The sequence below is a fragment of the Amblyomma maculatum genome, chromosome 2 (genome assembly GCF_055883805.1).
Source record: "Amblyomma maculatum isolate TAMU_Amacu chromosome 2, ASM5588380v1, whole genome shotgun sequence".
In the NCBI taxonomy this organism is placed as follows: domain Eukaryota; kingdom Metazoa; phylum Arthropoda; class Arachnida; order Ixodida; family Ixodidae; genus Amblyomma; species Amblyomma maculatum.
Genome location: NC_139345.1, coordinates 144,572,790 through 144,598,816, shown reverse-complemented (window position 1 = coordinate 144,598,816; position 26,027 = coordinate 144,572,790). Strand labels below are relative to the sequence as shown.

Sequence of the window (26,027 nt, the reverse complement as noted above, 5' to 3'; positions counted from 1 at the left end):
AACGTTGTCCGCGTGATCGTGATTTGCCAAGGTCGCCTGTACCATTCGTAGTGCCACAAGAAACTTATGAAACGAAACGTAAATGCATCGATTGCAGCGTTTGTGGTGTGTCTACACAGCCCACTTAGGTGTGTTTCTTGCATCGGTCTACCTGCAGGGTTCATGGTGTTGCATATATTTTCGCCCGCGCTCAAATCGTAAATGGACGCGAACAAGGCTGCACAAGGTATGCTTGAAATTAAGTCGGAGACCGCTCAGCGAGCTGTGGGTTAATGTGCAAGAAGAGAGCAAAATGGGTCCAGGAATAAGGGAAATTTATGCCATATATCTCTGTGCTAAACCTCTTTAGCGCAATGATGAATAACCATGATAACGCGCAGATGACGTCTGCGAAACGCTGCTGCCTCGGACAGGTTTCTCTATGCTTACAGACCGCAGTCCGGCGCACAATGCACAACGCAAGCGAGATACTGTGTGTCTAAGATGACGTGGAGAAAGGAGACAGTCCTAAGCTGCAACTCGGCAGTTGCCAATTTATCCCACGTTGGGAAGCCCCGTCAGGGAATTCGCAAACCTGATCGGGAGCTGCCCGGGTTTACTCCAGGTAGGTTTAAAGAATATAGGTGAACCGATTACGTTATGAGAAACTCTGTTACTTAGGGTGGTTCTGGTATAGTCAGCAAACCCTGACGAGCGCCTGACCAACGAGATGGGTTTTTGTGTTTATATTTTCCCGTATGGTACGGAGTTTATACCGTCTCATCTTTTGCATGCAGTTTCCCTACAACGGCATCGGGCTCATTTCTGTAGACAGACTTCCATGCAAAGCACGTTGCGCCACCACGAAATTTCGATTTGCCTCCTAGATATTTGACCTGCTTCAAACCACTTTTTGCCCTAACGTTCGTATCTCCCTTTTTCATTTTCATCATCATCAGCCTGACTATACCGACTGCAGGGCGAAGGCCTCTCCCATATTTCTCCAATTAACCCGGTTCTGTGCTAGCTGCATCCACTTGACCCCTGCGAACTTCTTAACCTCATCCGCCCACCTAACTTTCTGCCGCCCCCCTGCTACGCTTTCTTTCCCTTGGAATCCAGTTTGTTACCCTAAGCCGACCATCGGTTATCCTCTCTTCGCACTACATGCCCTGCCCATGTCCATTTCTTCTTCTTAATTTCCGCTAGAATGTCGGTAACTTGAGTTATTTCTCTGACCCACTCTGCACGCTTCCTATCTCTTAATGTTACCCCTACCATTTTTCGTTCCACTCCCCTCTGGGTTGTCCTCAACTTAAGTAGAACTCTCTCTTGGTTAGCCTCCACGATGTGCGCTCTTGGTACGCTTGCGCTGTCAGGCTCCCTTCATTTTTTTTTCTCCCTCTCTCGTTTCCCGCCCCCGCGCTAGTCGTAAGGAATGCTTGATGTTACGCTGCCGACTCACTTACATTTGTCCTTAACGGCCATCATGAGCACAGATAACATTTAACGAGGTGGCGTAAGCGACAACTGCAGCCTCATTGTCATCGCTACTGTCATCCTCACGGTAGACAAGCAGAAGTATGATGCGCTACGTACTCATTTCGGCCAGATGGTGCACCAGCTTGAGACACTTACGAAGATAGTGACTATCAACCGGACTGGATGCCATTGTTGATGTGTTGACTTTCCTTGCCACCGTTTTAGTGAAGTTTTGCTAAGTCGTATTCTAGTTGCGTGGTGTTGTGTTGTATGTTTCAATTGGACTTTTCGCCTACAGGCTGATTACTTTGTAAATAATGTATATAGCTCTACGCTGAATTTAAAAGCATGTAATGAATACCATGCTGAAAAAAAAAAAAAAAAGATCCCGGGCGTGGCGTAATTGGTTAAAGCACTCGGCTGAGGATCCGAGAGATGGAGGTTCTATTCCCGGTAGAGACAATTTTTTGATTACGTCATCAGGACGCTATTTGGTTGACTGCTATAGTTTGACCGGATGGACGCCGACAATACGGAGCTTAAAAAAGAGAGAGAGAGAGAGAAGTACGCGTGCAAGCCGAAACTAGAATGAAGAAGCGGGAAGAATGAGCAGTTGACCGGCTTGGAAGTTTTCAGTGACCGTGCTTGCATTCCGTGTCGGGGACCGGCACGATCTGGATGAGCAGAGGCAGTGCAGTCCCCGTCCCTCAATATGTATAATCGCCGTATCAGAAAATAAACGATTTTCCCTCCCACAGCAGTGCAGCACGCCAATGAGCGCGGCTATTCTCCATTGATTGTCCTCGGCTGGAAACAAGTAAGATGCGGAGATAACGATGATAATAATGTTAACAGTTACTGCAGCGCGGTGCTCTTGAGAAGGGCAGCGTCGGGTGGCAGCGCGCGCTAGGGAAGCGTTTCAGTGGCTCGAATGTCGCAACGGCCCCTAAGTGGAGAAGTTTGCAAATGAGGCTCGGAGCAGGAGAGTGCGCTGGAGAACCTGAGGTAGGGGCTGCTAGGCAAAGGGAAAGTAGGCGAGGGCAATTCCTTCGTTGCCGAAGTTTTCTTTCTTCGTTCTTTGGCACTTTGCCGGCTTCGCGTTGATTATGAGGAAGATGGAGTTTCAACGGTGTAAAACTTTAGTTTCCACTAATGATGTCGGCTCACCCTTTCGTGCCCTTCTTCTTCTTCTTTTTTTTTTTTTTTCAGTGTATGTGTGTTGATTGGTTCCTAAGACATGGATCGGATTTCTTATCTGCCGCTTCTTTTGTCGTTCAAACTTCTTTCCTGCTTAAGTCAGTGGGTTTAAAGTGTCGACTTAATTTCGTTCAAAGTATCTACGGTTTGCTTGAATACGGGACCAGTAAAGAATATCTTAAATGCGGCTGTGGCTTGGACGATGCTTTGTCATTTCATAGAAGATATTGCGTTCGCGTAGTTATGCAACTGACAGGTTTACCCAGATGTAGTGGATTTCATCTTCTGGCAACATGTCCAGTGACTTTTTTTTTTTTTTTTTATCGCTGATAATAGTGATAAGGCATACGTGTAGTGCTGTAACATTTTAAAGCGGCTTTAACGAGCTGTCGATATAGCAAGGTTGGTTTGGGTTATGAGGTTTAACGTCCCACTCCCAAAGCGACTCAGCCTATGAGAGACACGTAGTGAAGGGCTCGACCACCTAGGGTTGTTTAACGCGCTGACATCGCGAAATACATGGGCATCTTGTATTTCTCCTCCATCGATATGCGGCCGCCGTAGTCGGCTTCGAACCCGGGTGATCTAGCAAGAAGAAAGGAGCAACAAGTCCTTGATATGGCAGTACTCGCGATATATGTGTTTTCGCGCGCGTATAAAATCTCAGAACTGTACGCGCGCTCAAGCCTGAACTAAGTGATTTCATAGGCGTTTTTGTGAGATTCTGGAAAAATCCTCATCACGTTTCTGTTCACCTTTTCGCCTCTTTCTATTGTCAGTTCTTAAATTTTCCGCTCTGTTACTAAAATTATTCTGCTTTATTTGAGATTTATAAGCTGGCATACACTTAGACATCGCTTGTGGCTAGTGAGGTGTTTGCATTCCTGTATTAAAGCTCAAATTAGTTCGGCTGTTTCACTTAGTATAACTTTCACTTCGTCTGAAGACACGCAAAGCACAGTGAATTGCCCCCCCACCCCCCCACACATACACACACACACACACTGTCTATTCACGTAGGGACGGCGTTTCAATCGTGAGCTCATCTTCGTTCCTTTCTCATGGATTCTTTACCTATTTCGCTGATCTGCCATGCGCTTCGCTTGCCGTTTGTATACTGCATACTGCAAGCGAATCGAGCATTTTCGTCGTTTCCTTGCGGCGGTGTTGTCATTTCATGTTTATACGTCAAGTGCGCCCCACTAGCCTCCAAGTTTCGGATTGAGTCGTAGCGGGGGCTCCAGCGACTACGCATAGTCTCCTGCTTTTCACCGGCGCCTCGATAAAGCTCTCGATGCCGCCAAAGCGGCGAAAGCGCGCTAGGGAGTCTCCTCGTCCCCTGCTTCCCTTTCGCCGCTTTCTTGTAGACTAGACGCCCGGAAATGACGTGAAGAGATTGAGGGGAGTTTGGATAGGAAGGAGAAGGAAGCCAGGAGACGCGCCTCAGACGTGGAGAGCAGACTCCCCTCCTGCGCTCCAGGTCGGCCCAAATAGTGCGGACGGCAGCAGATCGTCGGAAAGAGACGGTACGGTGTTGGGCGCTCTAGATTGATGGGCGCACGCCGAGCGCTATGTGGGTCTGAGTGGCGTAGAACCGGGCACGGGGGATGCGTACGTGCAGAGGGGAAATGGAAGGGAAACTTGTGGGGACAAAAGGAGCGAGAGACTGCCGATGGCGCGAGTGGATGCGGGAAGAATAGGCGTTGGGTCGACCTGATGGGTCGAAGTTGTGCCGTCCTTCCCTCGGTCGGCTTGCTCGGTAGCTACGAAAGGGTTCTGGTTGTAAGAGGGCAGTAGGAGGTGGCGGGGACTGTGGCAATCTCTGTGCGGTCCGGACCGGCGCTTCTTATGGAGTCCCTCGCCTCGTCTAGAGACGGTAATCTAATCAAGGCCGACAGAACGTGCGTCCACCCTCCATTGGCACTGCGTTCTCGCATCCCCCGCATCCTCTTACCCTTCTATTCTTGCTACCGCGGACTCTTCAGGCTTTGTAGTCTGTTCACGCTAGAAGCTCGTCGTTTCGCCATTTCTCGCTGGCCATCGGTCTGCGCACAGCAGTAGAAAAACGCTCGCAAAAGCAAAGTGAAACGCACGCGTCCATTGGCCGCTGGCCGCGGTTATCCCCGCGGGCTGACAAATGAGTCGGCTGGCTGAGAGCTCATTTTTTCAAAGCGCCGACCGAAATAGGCTCGGGATAAAAAATGGCCCGATTGACTATTGCCTTTTATTTCTCTTTCTGTCTGCTCTTTTGTAGGGGGCTACTGCAGTTCTGTCTCTGCGTCCAGAGGGAAAGCTGGAATTCGGAGTGGTGTATGATTCTGCAGCAGATGCAGTTCGACGAGCAGTTTTCGCGCCCTCCGCTGGACGGTGGCCGGCGCGAAGCGGAATATGGGACCAGAAAAGCGTAGCATTGGCATTCCTGCTGAACAAGCATTGAGTGCTTTTTCCGTCGAGTAATAGAAGGTTTATTTTAATTTATATGTCTGTTCTCAGCATTTTAGAACTTGCACTTGCGGAAGTAACATTTAACTCTCCCTATACAGCCTTAGGGGCAGAGGCTGATACGTGTCCGCTTAGAGCTCTGTGTTTTTATCTTGTTTCGCCTATTAACTGTCGTTTTGTGTGGGTAGGACAGTGCCCTCCGTAAGAACGAATGACGAAGACGCCCCTGTGGAGCGATTTCCGACTCGGTGGGCCCTTTCTCAAGTAAGAAAGTCCAACCGGATCCCTCAGGCGCAGGCTAGGCTTAGCTCGGCGTTGCCGAGCGAGGCTGGGCTACGCGCCTGCATGGATTCTGCTCCGCCGACGACAGGTGTGCGGATTTCCGCTGTGTTACAACCTGGCGCAACATCCACGTCCACGCAATCATCAACGCTTACATGCCCCCAGTCTGCTTCGTCTTCGGATGGAACGACTTCGGCTTGTCCCATGGATTGCACCGCCGCCTCGGTGCCTGTAACCCTCCCTCAAGGAACTGTGCCCGTCGCACCGATTCAGTCTTCCCTTCCAAGGCCAACTACAGCGTGTCAGCCCCTGACACCACCACAGATGCCGCCAGTGAGTCGAGCCTCGCTTCCACTTGCTGCTAACTCGTTCCGCGTCACCATCAAGCCTACATTGCGCTTTGATATAACGACTATCCCTCCCCGGTGTGTCCAAGCCACAATTGACCAAGTTCTAGGTTCTACTAACTACTGTGGATTTGTCGTCCATCGCCCATCGAACACCATTACGGTGAACTTGCCATCCTTGGTGGACGCCCAGAAAATGTGTGCAGTTACTCAAATTCCCCTGGATGCGAATGAGCATGTCCCAGTGCAAATATATTTTGCCTCTGGCCCTGACACCCTCCGCTGCGTCGTTTACCATGTTGACAGCAGAAGTCCTTCTGAGGAGGTGCGAGCAAACATTCGCTGTTCAACTCACTCAGTGTTGCAAGCACGGCCTCTGGGGCGCAGGGGTTCATACCTACTCACTCTACAAGGCCCGCTGACTTTGCCTGAGTACCTAACCTATTATGGTGCGATTATCAAACCACAGCCCTTCCGACCTCGTCGTATATTTTGTTATCACTGCCATAAAGAAGGGCACATGCAAAATACCTGCCCTAATCCGGCAGCTGTGGCCGACATGAATGAACCAATAGCGCTTTGTGCCCTATGCAAATCGGCGGACCATGACATGCGCTCCCCCGCTTGTCCAAAGAAGAAGAGAACGAGGCCGTCGCGCAAGCCGCCTGGAAAAGAAGATATTCCTACAAGTAATCGCTTCGCTGCTCTTACATGTGAAGAAACCGACTTCCCTGCACTTCCTTTACTTGACCCACCTGCTCATCATACGTCTTCTCAGCATGGTTCATACGCACAAGCGACCCACCCTCGTGGATCAAATGGTACACCAAAACGGCCAGTGCACCAATCACATGTGGATGCCGCAGATGAAGACGCTGTTTTAGACAATGCCATTGCAGAGGCTCGCCAACGTCTAGACGAACTCACCCAGCTCCGAGAACAGCGTCGCTCTCACCCCTCTCGAAGAACTATAATACCTCGTGATAAGATTTCAAATGAATCACCTCGAATAAGCAACAATCCACAATCACGTGCAGACAACACGTTAACCCCGAATACCCCGACAGTGGATAAAATATTAGCCCTTATGGAGCAGGTGACCTCCCTCATCGTAGAAGCTCTTCGGCCTCGCAATGGATAATGCACTGTCTCTGGTGGTGCAGTGGAATTGTCGAGGCTTTGCGAATAAGGCCTCTGAAGTGAACATCCGTCTTCGCGACAAAAAGCTAAAGGCGTGGGCCTTCTTACTTCAAGAGCATAACTCACTTCCTCGCCTTTCAGGATTCTGCGCTTACCATTCACCTTCCATTCCTGATCGCCGTTGCATCACCTCTTCCCACAGCCCAGGTAAATCTGCAATTTATATTCACACTTCAGTTCCCCACACACCGATCGACCTTTCACGCTGGTGTAACACACGCCAAGAGGTGGTAGCACTCCTAGTTAAGCCTGTACGCACGCCACTTATACTAGTTTCCTTTTATGGCCGTCCTGGTTCCGCATCTCCTAATCTTGGATGGGTTCGTTTTCTGCGTTCTACCTACTCGGGTATCTCTATTCTAGTCGGTGGAGACTTCAATGGCGCACACACCTCGTGGGGTTACCCATCGGATTCTCCCAGGGGTGCACACATCCAGGGAAGCTTTTCAGATAATTCTTTTCACCTTTTAAACCACCCGCATACATCTACCCGTCCACGAGGTGGGCCTTATTCACCTGATTTGACTTGGTGGTTAGGCCCTGGTAGCCCTCGTTGGGCTGTTGAACCAGATACCTGGGGTAGTGATCACAGTCCTATCTTTATCTCTCTCACTCCTTCGCGGATACGTAAAATACGCCGTAGCGTACGAATAACATCTTGGGACTCTGTACGCGCAGACAATCGCTTATCTGATTTCACCCCATCATCAGCATTGTCTACTCTCTCTCTGCTGTTCTTGCGTCCCACACGATTACCACCACTGTAAATGAAGACGAGCCAAACCCGGACATCCACCTCCTGAATCTTTGGGCTCTGCGTCGCCAGGCAGATCATTATGCTGCTTGTAACCCCGATGACCCATCGGCTAGCCCCGCTCTTCACCGGGCTACCGCGCGTGCGAGGCGGTATGAAAAGCGTCTAGCAAGGCAACGTTGGGCTTCATGGTGTGAGCGCCTGTCCTCCAAGCAGAGTAATCGACAACTTTGGAGAGTGTTTCACGCCATGGAGCGCTCTTCTCAAGTTTCTGATTACACAGAGAGCATTCGCCTTGCTATGAATGTAGATGAGGACACATTTGCAAAACAGGCGGCCAGACAGTTTTTTCCCCACTATGATTCCACCTCAACTTCTCCACCTTGCTTACCGGTTACCGAACCCCCCGATGAGATTACTTCTGACCTAACCATGGCAGAGCTGCTGGCCTCCATTGAACGCCTCAAATCTAACTCTGCTCCCGGCCACGACGGCATACCTAACTCCTTATTCCGCAACTTGGAAGGGACTGCTTTGCAGGCCCTGCTTGATGCATTCAATGACGTGTGGCATTCTGGTGTCATGCCGGACGAGTGGAAGCATTCTATTGTTGTTCCAATACCGAAGTCAGGTCATCCTCCAGTTTCTCTCTCGGCCCTTCGTCCAATTTCCCTGACGCCAACAATCTGCAAGCTTTACGAAAACATTCTCGCCACTCGCTTATCGTGGTGGTTGGAATCCCATGATTGTTATCCAGAATCCCAAATTGGCTTCCGCCCGCAAATAGGAACGGAGGACGGTCTTGCTACGTTGGCTGCTGACGTGCTTCACCACTCTCCGCACAGTCATCTTGTTAGAACTGTGATCGCTACAGATATAACAAAGGCATATGATAACATCCTTCACTCAGCCATTCTTGCCTCCCTACAAACTCTTGGTCTTCCTCACAGGTTTCTCCTCGCCATTCACGCCTTTCTAACAAATAGAACATTCAGTGTGCGTGTCCATGGAAAGCCCTTTGGTCACTTCCCCTCAAACAGAGGAGTGCCCCAGGGCTCCGTTCTCGCCCCTACTTTATTTAATGTGGCCTTCATTCCACTTATTCGAGCCCTAGAGGCCATCCCTTCTATACGGGTGCTTGCGTATGCCGATGATATAACCTTATGGTGCTGTCACCCAGATACGTCTGTCCATCAGGCGGCCCTCCAGCATGTGCTGGATATATTGACATTTCGCCTCCCTCCTTTGGGCCTAACTCTTTCGCATACAAAATCCTGTTTCATTCGAATTGGAAATAAAGCTGGCTTACGGAAAGCTCCCAATATAAATTTTATGATAGATAATACCCCAATTCCTCAGGTACAAACCGTTCGCATTCTTGGTCTTCTTCTACATTCCTCTGGGACTGGCACACCGTGGCTGACAGCCATCCGTAAGACCGCTCACGCTACTTTAGGTCTCATTCGTCGCATAGCTATGCGCTCTGGCGGCGCGCGTGCTCACACGGCCCGCCAGCTTGTTCGCTCTGTACTCCAGCCACGTATAATATACCAGGCACAGTTTCAACGTCTCACCCGCAGACAGTGGGACTCCCTTGAGACCATCAATCGTGAGGCTATGCGTGCAATAACGTACCTCCCCCGCCTAACACCCATACCAGTACTTCAGGAGTATGCCCAGCTAAATACGCTCACTGAACTCGTTGATCAGCGGACGGCAAACAGAGCTCGCAAACAGTCTTTACAATTACATCATTTAAAGACACTACCTCCATGGTCGTACTGCCAGCTCACGGACAATCGCCCCACTGCTTCCCCGTCGGTATCATCCGCACATCTGCCTGAAGGGTGCACATTATATACCGATGCATCACATACTGCAGAGCGAGGAGTTACTGCCGTGTATAGTCCCTCTCATCCGCATTTCAACACTCACGTGACATATACCGCGGATACGTGCACCCCTCTGGCACTGGAACTCCAAGCAATTTACAATGCTATACATTCCCTCCCACCAGTTCCTACATTCAATGCAGTTCATCTTTACACAGACTCTCTCACTGCCCTTAAACAGCTTAAGGCCGTTCGACGCACATTCCAAATAACACAGTCTATACATTTGCTATGTTCAAAGTACCCATGTCCTATTCGCATACACTGGATTCGCGGCCATGCTCGCGATCCCCATAACATACAAGCAGATGCTATGACGCATATAAACACATCAGCCGATCCACCACCTTCCCCTCTTCCCCCAGATCCGTTCCTGTCCCACGTTTCCGATTCGCAAGTTCTGCGCCACCGAACACGCGCTCTCATTCCTCCGTGTTCGCACCCTCTCCCCCGTAGTCTTACTCGGCAGGAGGAGGTGACAGTGCGCCGGATCCGGGCAGGGGCGGCTCTGACCCCATCTGTTCGACATCGATGGCGGGAAAAAGACCTACCAGTGACTGACAGGTGCCCTCACTGTGACACTCCACCTGACGTCTGCGATGTGCGCCACTTGTTGTGGACGTGTCCATCAACAACGCACATCAGGCAACGGATAATCATGAAGGTGGGCCTGCGGTGGAATCGCGATAGTGATTATGACAAATGGACAATGGACAATCGCTATACTGCCAACCTTCTCGAATTCATAAGCACAACTGGACTGCACTCCTTCTTTTAACTTTCTATCTCCTGCATCCCATTCCCCCTTTCTCAACTTATGCCTTGTGGCAAACTCTTCGAAAAAAAAAAAAAAAAAAAAAAAGCTCTCCCGCGCTAGCGGACTGGAGTGTGGAGCTGAACACTGACGCGAAACACAAGATTCTCATATACTAGAAATGAAGTGTGAGAGATAGACTGTTATTCTCTGCTTCGTGCCGGAAACTTCTATTTATTTTTTTTTTAAGTGTAGTTCGTTTTAAATAATGAAGTGACCTGCCGCAACGGTACTTTTCGAAGCAATACTATGTTATGATTCTATTACTGCCTGCTCAAGAACTTTGCCATTATTCACGTGTCAACTCGTCGCCGAACATGAGCGGCCATCAATTTCAGAAAATGGCCGAGGTATGAGTTAAATATATGCTTGGCAGGAAGAGGTAGTGGTAACTGTTGACGTAAATTGAAGTGCAGCATCCCGCTCGTCAAGAATCTTTTCTACATGTGGGTCCTTGAATAAAGTAAGAAAGGCATACGTCACGAGCTGTTTTGGGACAGCAGTTCGAATACATCCAGCATATATTGAAAGAAAGCTTTCCCTTACAACTTGAGTTTTCTGTCAGTGCGGCGTATGATTTAGCGCTGTATTTACGGCTTTCTTTATCATTAACGGATCAAACATTTTTTTCAAATTTGACTGGCTTTATATTTATTTTACCCTGAGTTTGATTAATATTTTTGTCATCGGCGAACGTAGGGGCACAGGGCAAACGTTCTGTGTCTTATACGAGGGCCGTTTTCCTCTGACATCTTTTAGCCATCCCCTTTCCCCTTCTCTCTTTCCTCTTTGTTTTCGCAGATCTCTTGTTTTACACGTAGGCGCACGGCCAGCTTTGCTTTCCTTGCGAAGTCGCCGGCAAGTTGAATCCTTGAAATTTCTTTACTGCCTCGTCCATGATCATTATCGGCTGTCGTCTACCAGTTATATTAATCCAGCGCACATCCACAAGTAATTATCATGAACTAAACCTTAGCACCTATTTTGCCAGAAGCGATACATTTAAACACAGTTTGTTCCCTCGTACGATCGAGGCATGGAATATAATACCTGGATCACATCGTTCCCTCCCATTACTTGAATTTGTTAGGGCAAATCAGCCACTGTTAATCACTGCCTTTATAACCTGAATTCAATGATTAATTTGTTTCTGCGTTTGTTTGATTGTTTGTTGATATTGTACTGTATTATTACCTTACATTTTTTCTTTTCCTTTTGTCAGTCCTTAAAATATGTACTCCCCCACCCCACCCTTGCTATAGCTCCAGATGGAGCTGCATTATGTGCAAATAAATAAATAAATAAAATATGAAGGGACTCCGCCGGTTGCGAAGTGTGTTTGCGACGCAACCGTGCCAGTCTCGATGCATAATTTGAGAATTAGCGGCAAGAGCAACGCAGGCGGGCAGTTGCTCGATCGGAGTGAAGTGTAGGAATTTTGAATCTTATACTGAAGGGAGAGGGGGGTCAAGTTCTTCGGTGTATACAGCTAGTAGCCGATGCTTGCTTGTTCTTCTTTCCTTTCAAGCCTTCTCGATAGTTTAACGTTGGTTCGAGTGTTGGCGCCGCAGCTGCTTTGGTAGCCTGAAAGCAGCAATCGCAAAAAATAAAAAAAATAAAAGGGACGTCACCAGAGCTCACTTCGTTCGCGAGCGATTGAGACGGGGTTGTTGGGACCCAGGTAGCCTTCAGGAAGACCACCCGCAAGTCCCGCACATTACTGTCGAGGCCAATGAGGCCAAGGCGGCAGTGGCCTCTCGTCGCAACGTTTGCGAAAATGTTGAGGCGCGAACATTTGGACGCGCGTCCACGTTACGCCACTGCCTCCAAGGGCGGTCGAGGGTGAGAAAGTTTACTCAGGCCGGCCGCCGCTTTTTTCAGCACGCGCACTTTACAAACCGGATTTCGCCACTTGCTCCTCTTCCCCCCATGTGGGTGGCCGGCCCGAGCATAAACTGAGCGGTCGCTGTCTCGCACACAAATTCTGGTAGCCGGGCCCACCAGTGGCGCTCGGCGAAGCTTCGCTGAGTCCAGGCTTTGAAGAGTCGGGCACGGGTGGTGGAGGGAGGTAGAGGCTGGATGCAGCGAGTGAAGTGGATGACCTCCTCGATCTTACAACTGCGGCCGAACGGGGTGCTCGAGCTCTTGTCGCGCCCTGTGTTCCGGCCGGAACCGCGGAAACAACAGCTCGGCGTCAGCTCATGAAAGTCAATGGCTCAAGGCCGCCGTGGCTTCGGCGCACGGCGAGGTTGCACGGCGGCGGGATCTGTTGGGCCGCGGTTACCAGGACTCGGGCCTCAGAGGGTAGACGGTGTGCGTGCATGTGTGGGGGTGGAGGGGGGGGGGGGGGGCAGGTTCTTTCGTGCATGTGTGTGTTTCAATGTGGAATGCAGAAGCGGGGCTTCCTTTTCTTCAAAAATAAAGCCGCGCTCATTTGTCCAATGGTGTCTTGCGGTCTCATGCCTTCCTCCCAGCAGACTAGAAGGTGTAGAGGGGGTGGTGGATGCGGCATTGCTGCAGTATATTCTGAGAAGCACAAATCGGATTATAATATTTTATCTGCGGCTGTGTGTGATGTAGCTCTCTGTTGCTGCCCTCTGTGGCTGACGCTTACTCGTCGAACCCTGCATCGTCTGGGATTGTAGACGGTCAGGTGAAGGGAGCCTTATGGTGGTCCCAGCCGCGTTTGTTCTTTCGCGGAGATTCCGGTGAATGGCATTATTCTGGCCGTGCTTTGGCTGCTTTTTTGTCCAAGTGGAGATTGCTAAAAGCATTCTGATGCTACCCCTCGAGCTCAATATCACTTGCGGTCGATTCTATGAAGAACCTGATGCAAGCGAATATCTGGTTAGTCGTAATACAGCACAGCGCGGCAGACATCCACGACCGTTGAGTCAATGGCAGGCACAGAGTTCGGTAGTTGTTTTGGCTTGCGATGTTCCGGTTCTTGTTATCATGAACTCGATTTGACTGACACAAGCATTTTTCTGCCAAAACTTTCTTCCCCATGTTTTTTTCGTGGTCTTAGATTTTCACTGCGCCATGATGCCACTTGTCTTGCAGCTTCGCTCCAGCTTACAGCGCTTCACAAACTCGGCCCCCGAATTCTCCATGTTAGGATTCTGCTGTGTAATCATGGCCGTAAACTGGAATTCCATTTTCCACTATGCTGGACAATATAGTACACAAACTAGGGAACTGTTCGTGGAGCTTATTACCAAATCATATCCCGTAGGAGCACTAGAGCAGACGACGCGATTCCTCTAAGCAACGCCACCTGGCGACTAATTGTGGATGTTATGTTTAAACGAATAATAAGTAAGTAGTAAGTGCTTTATTTTCCGTTTGCAAAATGCAGTTGAGAACGGACAGGTTCGAGGAAAAAAGCTGCGGAAACAGCTTGACAGGTCCTAAAACCCGTTTGTTGACAGCAGCAGCCGTGCGGAATGGCAATGCTTTCAATACAATAAAGCACAAGCATGAAGAAAGAAACAAAATAACAAACAAAAAAAGGTGATTCTGCAAAGCTACATAGGTTAGTATTAAAAAAATACAGCAGCATGAAAATAATCTCACTCAGTCACAAAAGAAGTACAATTGGCAAGGAACATATATAGTGCTGATTTACGATGACTAACCCAATGGTTGACAATATAAATACACTCTTAATATTAGGGGCAAAAAGAATTGTGTAGAGTAGATAATGAAACATGTAAAACATCAATATCTTCTGAGATTAGAGCATTGAGTAAGGCAGGTAGGGTGTAAGCAATCATTTGCTTACCGTAATTAGTTCGCGTGTGTGTTACACTCTAAAAAAAAAGAGTGTAAAAGGAGGGTAACTTCGGGATTTATGCTATCTGAAACCGCATGGCTTAAATATACCCTGCGCAATCACCCGCACGGAAGACGTTAGTCTCTCTCGCATGACTTTACGCCATTTCGTCCCTGCAGCTCAAGCAAAAAAAAGTTTGCCGCTTGTTTCTTCTTTTTTTTTTTTTATGACGGTAACCGGTTTCAAGCTGGGTGCGGCTGTGTTCCTACTTCCCGTCCGATGTCCTTTCAAGAGCTACCACAAAAGGACCCCTCGTTTTTCCCCGGAGGAGGTGGGGAATCGTCGAAAGTTGGGAGCATCTTATCTTCTTACAAAAAGCGGTGCCTCCCCCCTTCACCCCCCCCCCCCCCCCCCGACACCCGTCCCGTCTTTTGACTCCTACGCGAGCTTGACCGTGGAGAGAGCAAGGCCGAACTCAGAACAAGGGCGGACAGACAAGTGTGTACGCTGCAAAACAGGGAGAAAGGGGAGGTGAGGGGGGAGTGGTGGTGAGACGAGAAGCGAAGCAGTTGCTTTTTAGTTTTGTTGCTTTTATTCTCTACGCAGCGTCACGTGTTCGTAGTTGCTTGAGCCTGCCTGCGTTCCCTGCGACTCTGCTAGTCCGAGAAGACGACGACGGCGATTGCCGCACGAGTCAGCGTTCGTGCTCTTTGTCGTTGGTACTCATCTGTGTTTTTAGAAAAGTTCGGTTGCTCTCAGCGATTATTTCATCGAGTGCGCTCATCGATGCCTCACTATGAAACGACTTCGTGAAAGTGTGAACTTCGGAATGAAACGGCGGATGGCTGGTCGTCGCGGTGGTGGTGTTCCAACGGATCCTTGGCGCCAAATTTCAGCCGCGCATGTAAGTGACGTTTTACATTTCGTTTTACGTGTTTTTCTCTGCTATTTAACTTGGCCTGAACATGTTTTGTTATTGCTTACGTCCGCGACGCTGCTTGTTTGTCTGTGAAACGGCCTCTGAGCACGACGTCTTGGATCCCAACCTGAGCATACCACTCCCTCAGTTCAGACTGGAGGAGCGGCGCATCCCAAAATTTTTAGATGGTCACGACCTTTTGCGGGATGTTAATGGTGCATTTTTAGTCGTCTACGACGCTCACAAGCATATCCCGCGATCGAAAGTATGCGTCGACGAGCGCTAATGCAGTCCTAGTGATACGCATTGACGTGTTTGCATGCCGCATTATTTTTGCTCGCTGCCTACAATCGATTTTGATCGTCTGTTGTTGCTGCTTTACGGGAACGTTGCCATAAATGCGGGAGAGCATGCAGGGTGATGGGTTAAGTTTACGGTTCTTTTGCCAGCAACTTGTACGTTCGAAGGCAGCGCGCTTGATATCCTAAAGTCACGCTTTCAGAACGCCGATTTAACCCCGCAGTTTTGAGCTGATGGCGTCGAGACCAGAGGTGGGACCGAGCCGATTCGTGTACATGTATACTGTCGCAATGACGCAATGTGCAGGAAAGACATTTCTCACGCTTTTTTTTTTTTTTTTTCGCTGCAGGCTCAAGTCCTTCGTCTCGTCTGCGCAAGAACGTAGACTGTCGTTTCTTCAAAGAATTTGAAACTGGTCTCTGCTATCCGTGCTGGTAAGTCCAAAGCATTGTTTCCGTCCAGAAAGGGGCGTTTAAATTGACACGCGCACTTTTGTGGCACATATTGCTGATCACTGACATCTGCCTCAATGTATACTGCTTGGGATTCTCGTCGGAGAATATTTATGTCGCGTGCCATGTGTGTGTCTCCTTGCGTGTTGCCATTTTCGCTCATGCCGTGCAATATGGTGCACGCCCAGACAGTGACTTATCAATTGAGTTTCATTGTGTTTGAGGGCGTGTGCGAGTAAATGGTGTTATTTAACTTGCTGATCACTTATGTTAAGAACTGATAATAAATATTGGACTCGATCAAATCACTTAACAAGTGAAAAATCTGGGTTAGCTGGTGATCAGATGTCTTCAGCATTGAAGCAAACCATGTGTCACCCCTTCTTTGCTTTAAGACTGACTTTCTTTTTGTAATCGGTACATAAAAAGACCAGCGCAAAAAAAAAATAATAATTGCGGGGACAAAGGAACAAAAAATGACAGGACGGGCACTGAAATACGTTTTGTGTTCCTTTGTACCTGTTTTCTTTTTTTTCGCTGGTCTTTTAGGGTGTAAGTATGAACCAACTGGCCCAAACAGCTATTTTGATTAAATGTGCTAATTTTCGTTAGCGAGCTAAGGAAAATTTTTATATCACTAATATTTTTCATTTGGGGATTTGCTATAGTTTCTACTCAGCTATTTCCATTCTGAACTTTTCAGCCTCCTGACCCATAGAAAGGAGGCTATGCCTGACCAATAACAACACATTCTTTTCCTTCTGTAGTTTCTGTTGTCAGACATTGTGTTATACTCATTACTACAATTCACTGGTACTGAGGCATTCCCTCATTGAAGTTAATGTGTATTGTCATTGTGCTAGCAGTTTGTCATAAATCTGCTATTCTAGTTTATTTAAGCAGTTATTTCGAATGTAAAGAGGTGGCAGATATTGTTACAGATATATCTAGGAACAGGAGTTGTAGCTTTTAAGCTCATTGTCAAAATATTTGAGTCATTGTTGTGGCATGTGTGGTGCCATTATTTTTTGTACTATAGTTATGTATGTACTAGTTACAAGTATCATGCTAATGTTATGAATGATACCTTTGCTGCAGCGTACCTGCCAGTAGGAGGAATACGGTGTAGAAGTGCTGTTGTTACCCCTGCTTCTAAAGATCAACCTGCTTTCTTCAGCGCTGGACGACTACTTACGGCAAGATTTGTGTGGTATGTATTTTTCGACATAGCTGTGGCATTGTGGTCTGTTCATTGTTGCTTTATGTCTATCAAAGAGCATATTTTTCGATGCTGAGGAGCAATAGCCCTGGCATTACATTGATTTTGGAACCATTCAGTGCTATTGAGCAAGATAGCAAGGGAGGAATGTTTTCAGTATGTAATCGATCTGAACATGTTGACTTCTTTTTATTGAGTGAGCTGTTAATGTATGCCTCTTCTCTTTTTTTCTTCAAAACCTAATATTTAAATTGTTTGCACTTGGTTCTCAGCAGTAAGGTTATGTTCTCTGATGGGTGTAATTTTCAACAACTCACATGCTCTTATGTTGCTAATGTCCACAATAGAATGAAACTAAAAATGAAGTACTGCAGGTGATATGTAATGGACGGTATTTTAGCACTTTCAGCTTTATTGTTTCTTTTGTGTTCTTTATATTGTTTTGTGCCATTTGTACTCAGCGTATTTTCCTTGTGTTCCACCACTACCATTTAACAAATATATATATATATATATATATATATATATATGCCCCCACCCCTTATGTCATGTCTATGGGCCTATAAAGGGAGAATGAATGAAATGAAATTTGCAGTACAATTAGAACTGGATTGTGCAGCACAGTGGACATGTCTGTGGTAGAGGATAATGGTTGAATGGCTAATCAACCAAAATTGACTTAACTTTTGCATTTTAATTTTAGGGGACAGTATTATATACCAGAAATGAGGGTCCCCAATATTATAGGTGAGCCCAGTTCTTAAATTTTCTGAAAGAGCAATGTAGTTCAAAATACTGAACAAGGAAAGGCGTATTTGAAAACTATTGTCTTGCTTTCCCACATTGCATGTAAAAAATGTTGCTGCACTTGGTATTGTTGCCAGAATCATGTTAGCTTCTTCTGCATCATCAAAAACACAAAATATGTCTATATTATCTGAATAAGAAATGTCAGCAACACCCTTTTTTTAGTTATGTAACGTGGAAAAACCAACTTACAAAGCTTTTAAAGGAATATTTTTGATGCTCATTATGTTAGACCACATAGATGATTAGGAGGGTTTTAGGCCTAGGCTCACTCATTAATAGCCTTCAATTTTGCAGTTTTCATATTGCCTCTTATAAAAAAAAAAGAATAGATAATTAAGTCTAATCCTGAAGCTGTACCAGGTACCCAAAGTCCACATTGCTGCACAACCCACCGGCAGAGACTGCACGGGTATCTCTTCATAGTTTATGATTTGCAATCTGTAAAGGTAAAGAACATAATCTTCGAGAAATTTGTTGTGAACACTTTTTAATAATCATTCTTGTATAATATTGGTCAGCATTTACAATTTCATTAGTTAGGCATCTAAAGAGATAAGCAGTTGACAGTTCTGGCAAATTGCAGTTTATGAGAAGTTTTATTCCTGCTGCATGTGCTGCGAGCATTACATGAAACAGCAATACATAGAATCTCAAGCTTTGTGGTTTGTTCAAGGAATTATAGGGGTATTGAAGTGTATTGTTTTTTGCCTCCTGAGCAAGATAATGTAGTTTTGAAGTGAAACGGCAGTCTCGAGAAGTTTTTGGCATCGGCATAAGCTGATGTGTGGTGTGAAACTAGCAATGAACTTATGTAAAAGTTGCATTTTATTGTCATGCTTTACATAATTCTGCATCTGTGACATCACTGCAGTAATGCACATGTGCAGAAGGTGCTTTGGATGTGCCTTGCTATCATTGCTCTTTTAGCATGAAATGTTCCATCTTTCAGAAGTGGTATCCCGCATTTTATAAGGCATAGCCTCTGTGGTATATTCATGCCTTTTTCCAGGAATGTAAACTGCACTAAAGGCAGAAACAATAGAATGGCCTTAGACATACCCCTGCAGGAGCAAGCTCTGCAGGAACAAGCTTCATTCATTATATTCATGAGAAATGACAATGAATGCAAGAACAAAAGAACCTCCCCCCATCCCTCCCCCCCCCCCAAAAAAAAAAAAAAAAAAGAAGAAGAAGAGATTTGCAGTTGTCACTTGTGATGGATGATCAGATGACTAAAGACAGTGTAGTCTCAGGAAAACATTAACACTATAGGCAACATAAGATAATGTCATGAAGGACCAGAGACAGTGTTTTCTAGGAGGGTGAGACCATAGTGACTAGAAACAAGACCACTGGTATGGTCAGGTGTGAAAGCAAACTATAATGTTTGGGTGTTGGAGTGGAAACCAGCAAACAACAAAGGTGAAAGTGAAGGTGATAAAACAAAGTTTAACATAAAAAGCTAATGATAAAAAAAGGAGAACTGCACATATGAACGAGTAGAGGGAGGGGTTTTTTAAATCACATCTTTTGCCTTTATTAGGCTAGCTTCTATTTTATCAATATGTTTTCATTCATATTTCTTTAAATAACCCTCTGGGTAGTCCAACATCAGTGATGCCTATGGCTTGACCCTGCTCCTAACAAGAATATGTCTCATTGTATATTGTGTCTTATTGAGCATATTGTCAATTTTTTCTGAGATTGCAATGTGCTAGTTGTCTATGTGTGTGTTAGTGGCACAGGTAAAGCTCAGATTTGGAGAATTTTCATTGATCTATATATTGTGTGATTTCACAATTCTCATTATATAAACACTTGGAAGCCTGTACTGGTGCACTATTTCCATCTGTCTTCCTTTTTACTTGCCCTTTGTGCAGTGTTATTTTTATATGTGAATTAATTACTCCATAAGCATGTTTTGTGAGACTTTCTTCGTGAGTAACCGATTACAAGTTCTCTTTTCTATGCAGGTCAAATACGTGGTACATCCCTGCCCTGACTGTGCGGAGAAGATTATCCAGTCCCTTGCTGCAACTTCGGTGTATAATGAGGTGAAATAAACACCATGGTATGTTATCTTAACCGATTGTTCTGTAAATTCTTTTTGTTCACTCTGCAACATAAGTTACGGCTTGAATACAACATGACACAGCCTACCTCACCTGAAACATTGCTCACTGTCACACTGCAGACGACACAAAGATATTGCAATGTTTCAACATAATCTTTCCTTCCAGAAAATCTTGAAATGTATTGGTTAGCTTTATTCCTGCTTCCAGTGATCAAGTTTACGATGCAGATTGGTAATAGTACTCTTGTGTGGATAGCATATATATACCACAAGATGATGCTTAGATACCCTATGTAATATGGCATTACTTTAAACTGCTTGGAGGGCAACGTTATCCTTCTCCTGGTGGTATAAGCTTGCACCATAAAGGTGCAAAACTTTGCGCTCTTTGTCGTAATATAAATTTATACTCTAAAATGGTAACTTTGCACCTGTACATACAGGATAAGCTTACGTTGTCAAGGTGCAAACTTGCACCTTTGATGCAAGGGTATGCTTATGCCATCGACAGACTAAAACGTAGGCCTTTATGAAAGGTGCAACGTTATGCCTAGGTAGAATACAGTTACACTGCTTGTGAAGGTGCAAGTTTATGCTACCAGAAGCGTAATGTTACACTACATGCAATGGTATAAATACTTAGTCTTCCAAGACACAGCGTAACCTTACCCCAAAAAGGTGTTAGCTCAGCGACAAGCAGTTTACCCCCCAAAAAGACTAAGATCACACCTTTTTTTTTTAGAGTGTACATACCAGTATTCCGGACATCGCGTGCATTTAAAGGCCGCTGCTCCCGTCGCTGTTGTGGCGAAATGGATTTACACCCTCACCTCTGGACTTATGCCACTGAAACATCGGTTCGACTCCTGTGGTGTTATTTTTTTTCTTTCAGTTGCCTTCACCGTAATTATTTTCTGCCTTCAGTGAGTATATGTTACCTTTAGGTTGCATTCACTGACACATTTCAGTAACCATCGATATGACAATGATTACGCTTAGCAATTACCTTCACCGTAATTATTTCGTGCCTTCAATGAGTGCATTTTATGGTGGCTATGCATGTTGTCTTTATGTTGCGTTCAGAGAGACCTTTCAGCAACAATCGCCGTTTAGCTCGCTGAGAGCATCGTTGGCTCTAGTGTGCCTATGGGATATGGTTTGGCAATACGCGCCCGGGGAGTCAGTCTATGTTTTAGGGACCAAAGATCGAACGAAAAATGTGTCCTGCGTCTCGTTTTTCCGCTGGTTCTTAGGTCTCTGAATGTATGGTGCAGCCATGCATTTTGCCGTTCTTGCAGAAATGATTGCGACCGGAAACCCGCACTCCGTGTACTTTTTTGTTGCGCAACTTCCTTTTGCCCTGGGTTTTGAAACGAATCAATGAGGGAGTCAGAATGTTGCCCTACTATCCATGCAGCTTGTTTACATCGACGTTGCCTACTGCAGAAATAAGGCCTTAAATTATAGCTTATTTTGCGAATATGGGTGCGCCACTGAGTAGACTTGCTTGGTTGGTTTATGGTGCCCATGCAGTTCCGCGTAATCTCGTCACCCGTTCCGTGTGAGTGGGGCTCGAGATCTCTGCTCTCGAAAGGGCGCTGCACACCTGTACTTGTAGGACGAGGCCCACTTTCCTTTCATCAATAGGCCCATTTTGTAGCGGTAGCCTCTGTGCTCGAAACACGACCCGTTTTCTTTAATGCCTTATTTTCCCCGGCTATCTCCCGTTAGATATGCATGTAATAGTACCTGCACCGCCAAATATATCTTATCATTGGAGGCACTCTCATTTATTTATCGCGCCAAATATCAGCCGCTGCTTCGCTGTTGTCACCCCGCGCGTCCCTGTACGCGGCCAACTGTCTCGGCATCGACGCAGTCAGGTATTGTAATGCTGGTTCCCTCGAATGCCGTTACCAACATTCAAAGATCTGTCTGTGTCGGCGTGTCGCCCGCGTCCGACTTCCGTAGCCTCGGTAGCAACTGGACGAACAATTGAAAGCCGTCCGTTCCGGGTCGGCGGTGCGGCGCGCGGCAGCAGCAACAGCAGCAGCAGCTTCCGTGACCCCGATTTAAATTGGATGTGCGCTCATTATTGTAGGCCGCCGTGCGCGATGCGTGTCTCGTGGTCGAGCGGCGCTCGTCGAACACGTGTGGCTCGTTTGCCGCGCCCGACAGAGCGTGAGGGAAGCTGTTCGCCACCAGCTGTGTCCGCAGCACTGGCGGCCATATTGAGCGGAGGATGCATGGACAGGAGCGTCACGAGGTGTATTTCGGCGTAGCAGATATAGCTTACGGAGCGAAAAGGGGGTAAACGAGCGGCACTACGACAGGAGTATGCAGTTGATGTCCAATGTATTCTTGTGAGCCAGGGCAGTTTCTTATTAGCAAATTGCCGGATCAATTTCTTTCCGCGGTGTTTTCATCTCAGTACGCAGCTCATTTTGCATGTCTCTTCCGATGAGACAGATCGCAGTCGCTATGTGGAGGCTTGGCCGAACAACGGTCAGCCTTGAACGTAATATATATATTTTTAATTTACTTTGCGGAAAGGGGGGGGGGGGGGGAGGGAGGGACTGTCGTATCCAACGCTTGCAATCTGCGGTTAGGGTGAGAAGAGGGGGTGTTTCTACCGAAATTTGCTTCCCTCGCTAGATATACATGCTGATCGGGTAAAAGAGTCTGTAGTATTTTTTGTCAATGGTTTGACCAGGGCTCCAGGGGGATCATATGACAGTGCTTAGTGACGCTAGTCACTTTGCACGAGCAAGCTGCTGCCACATTTCCACTGGGTACCGTTTCGCTGGTGAAGCTTCACCGTTGGTCACCGACCCCGTCGTCAACCGAGCAGCGTGACCGTATAACCGTCGCCCCCGTGCGGTAAGAATCGGTGACGAGCTGGAAACGCGGAAAGAGATCGATCACTGGCTGGAATCAGTTCTGTGTACGGTCCCTTCGTAACGGGCAGTTCACTAACTTATTCGAGCCACCATAGGAACAAACTCCATTCAATCGAGACCGTGTTTCAATGTGTTGTTATTTAATTAACTCGAGTAAGGACGAAGGAGAGCGGCCCAGCTGCTCGAAGCGAGTCAGCGGCGGCCTGTCACGATCCGTGTCAGCGCGTCGACGACGCGCTTCCGCTCCGACTACAACTGGCGAGCAGCAGACGAGAGAGACGCGTCCCCTTTTTTGTTTTTCATTTCTTTTGGTTCCCTTTACCTCGCGTTGCGAAACCAAGCAGACGTAACGGAGCGACGAGTATTCAAACGACGCGTGGTAAACAACGATATGCAAAGCGAGGCTCAGGCCCCCGTTTCAGACGGAACAACCTGGACGCCCATTCGATTGTTCTGTGCGATGACAGCAGCGCGACAGCATCTCGCGTCATAACAAATGGCCGCCTGATTGGCTGTTCCGAAATTTTTGGATTTGCTGCGGCTGCTAAGTGAAGCCAAGCTTCGCCAATCCGCGCTTTCTTGTTATGAAAATATAAGGATGGAGTCATCCTTACGCTGTGTGTGTGTGTAAACGTTGCACCCGACACTAACACAGGCAGACGTTCCGCTCGCGTTTCCAACCATGTTCACCCGACAGATTCCACGATCATCTACACAGATGCATCACGAACTAACGTCGGAGCGGCTGCTTACTCAATTCAGAGCTGTAGCGATGTAGTGACGCATACCCTCGGTCCTTACATAGATCCTCCTCCTACAGCGACTCTCGAGACCCTACCAATAGTTACCAGTATTCAAGACCTCGCACAAGCACCCCCTAACCCTTCAGGATATACCATATACACTGATTCAATACAAGCTATACGCGCCATTCACACGGGTCGCATTCCTGAAGAACTACACGATGACCTACACAGAGCTCTTACCAAACTACGTCCCCACACTGTAACACTGAGGTGGATTCCTGGTCACGCTGGAATCCCAGGCAATGAGGTAGTGCATCGCCTTGCCCGCGAACTTCAACACCGGGCGCCTGGGATTCCCTGGCCTTATCCACCAACGTGGGACACTACTATTCACTACAAAAAAGAAATCAACGTTCACTACGACAACATTAGAGAAACACTCCGTACACTTCCTTTTCCTGATAAATCTCTCACTACCACGCAAATCCGCATTCTTAGACGCATACAACTAAATACACCGCTTACTCCTGCCCGATCTTTTCTATACAGAATCATACATTCCCCTGCATGCCCAAATTGCCCAGAACACTATGCAAACTTGGAGCATTGCATCTTTTCATGCCCTGTCGCCCTCCAATCTCCTCACTTTCCACACCCTCCTCCCCCAACGTGGCGGGCTTGGTTAGCCTCTGACCAGCTGCAAGATCAGTTGGCCTTGGTGACCCTGGCCCAGGACATTCTTAAAGGGCCACTGTCCAGGGAAGGCCCTTTTAAGAAAAGGAGCCCAGTGTTTCGATCAGGTACCGGAGATAGTCTGTGCAAAATTCTACAACGACACGCGCGCCGCAAAGCATCGAAAATACAATTCAAAGCTCCCTCTTGCTCTCCTTTGAGAAGCCAGCTTCACCGCTCCCTGCGCTGGCCCGACGGGCCCCGATAATGACGTACGTACCGGGAACGACGTCCATTGGTCCGTCTCGCTGACTGACGGGAGAAGGATGGGTGTCTACCGCTCGCAGCGCGCTTTTCCCTCGCCACGGCCAGACTGAATCCAGCGGCGCGCGCTCCCTCGACCGTTTTCTTTTTTTTTTTTTTTTCGCGCTCGCGGAGAGCCACGCCCCACCTCCCGCCAAACGCGGAGGAGGAAGGGGAATTTGTATTGCGGAGGCTAGACGACCTCGGGCAGGATAGTGAAAAACCTTTGCGAGGGAACGGGAGGAGAGAGGCAGGATAGAATCGGTTGATTGCGGTGGCTGTAACTGCGTTATTAGTTACTCTTTTCAAAAACATTTTGCGGCCTTGCGTTCCAGGGGCGAAGTCTCACAGTCACCGGGGAAGAAAATATTTTCGACCGGAGGGTGGACAGTGGGCCTTTAACGCTTAATGCAATGCGTTAAATAAAGTTGTTTCCTCCTCCTCCTCCATGTGTGTGTGTGTGTGTGTGTGTGTGTGTGTGTGTGTGTGTGTGTGTGTGTGTGTGTGTGCGCGTGCGTGCGTGTGTGTGTGTGCTTGGCTGCGCGCAGCTTTACACGAAGTACTTGCGTTCTCTAAAGATGTGCAGTACATGATTGGTTTGGTTGGTTTGGTTTGGTTTGTGGGGTTTAACGTCCCAAAGCGACTCGGGCTATGAGAGACGCCGTAGTGGAGGACTCCGGAAATTTCGACCACCTGGGGTTCTTTAACGTGCACTGACATCGCACAGCACAGGGACGCCTCTTCGTTTCGAAACGCAGCCGCCCGGGTACTCCGGCACAGAAGTCAGGCGTCTTACCACTGCACCACCCCGGTGGGGCTGCAGTACACGAGTGTCTTAACTTATCTAGCTCAGGTTTACATGAAGCGTGTACCAGACTGAAATATTATTGGTAAGAAAATATTGGTTATTTTGTACATGAGCCTCTTGTTTACTTCTTACAGTATGGAGCGTGACACGGTGCTCTTTGCATCAGGAATGCGCGTTGTGGGCACATCTATTGAGCTCTGAAGGCTGCGCATACCTATAGACTTCAAAGCGGTACCGGGCCAGATTATACCGGATGTGTTTTTTTTTTCTTTGGGGTGTGCTTTAAGGTGGCCGACTATTTTGTCCAAGCACAGCGTTAACTGAATCCTCATCTACTATATACACCCTACCCCCCCCCCCCTCCCTCTCTTTTTTTTCTTTAAGTGAAGCATGCCATATTTCCGCCATATCGTTCATTACCTTCTTCGAATATTTATGCGCGCTTGATTAAAAAAGAAAGAGAAGAAAACGGCGAGCAAACCATGTTTGCGACTACACGTGCGTGGTACTGCGGACAAACTCTGCTAGCTCGGGCAGCTGGAAGTTTTAAACCTTGGCGTCCTTCACGAGAAGATTCGGTCTCGCCCTCATTAGCCTCGGTTAATACTGGCTTCTCCAATGTTCAGCTTCGGCAAATCGCCCCTGCCTCGAATGCTTCGA

At 47.5% G+C, this 26,027-nt stretch overlaps 1 long non-coding RNA gene across 1 annotated transcript; it reads left to right on the top strand.

The window, feature by feature from the left end:
* The first annotated feature begins 14,776 nt into the window (after positions 1–14,776).
* LOC146200115 (uncharacterized) lies at positions 14,777–19,949 on the top strand. Its single transcript, XR_014704799.1, has 4 exons — positions 14,777–15,068; positions 15,733–15,817; positions 16,934–17,045; positions 19,838–19,949. It is a non-coding gene; the product is annotated as an uncharacterized LOC146200115 (long non-coding RNA).
* Positions 19,950–26,027: the final 6,078 nt, after the last annotated feature.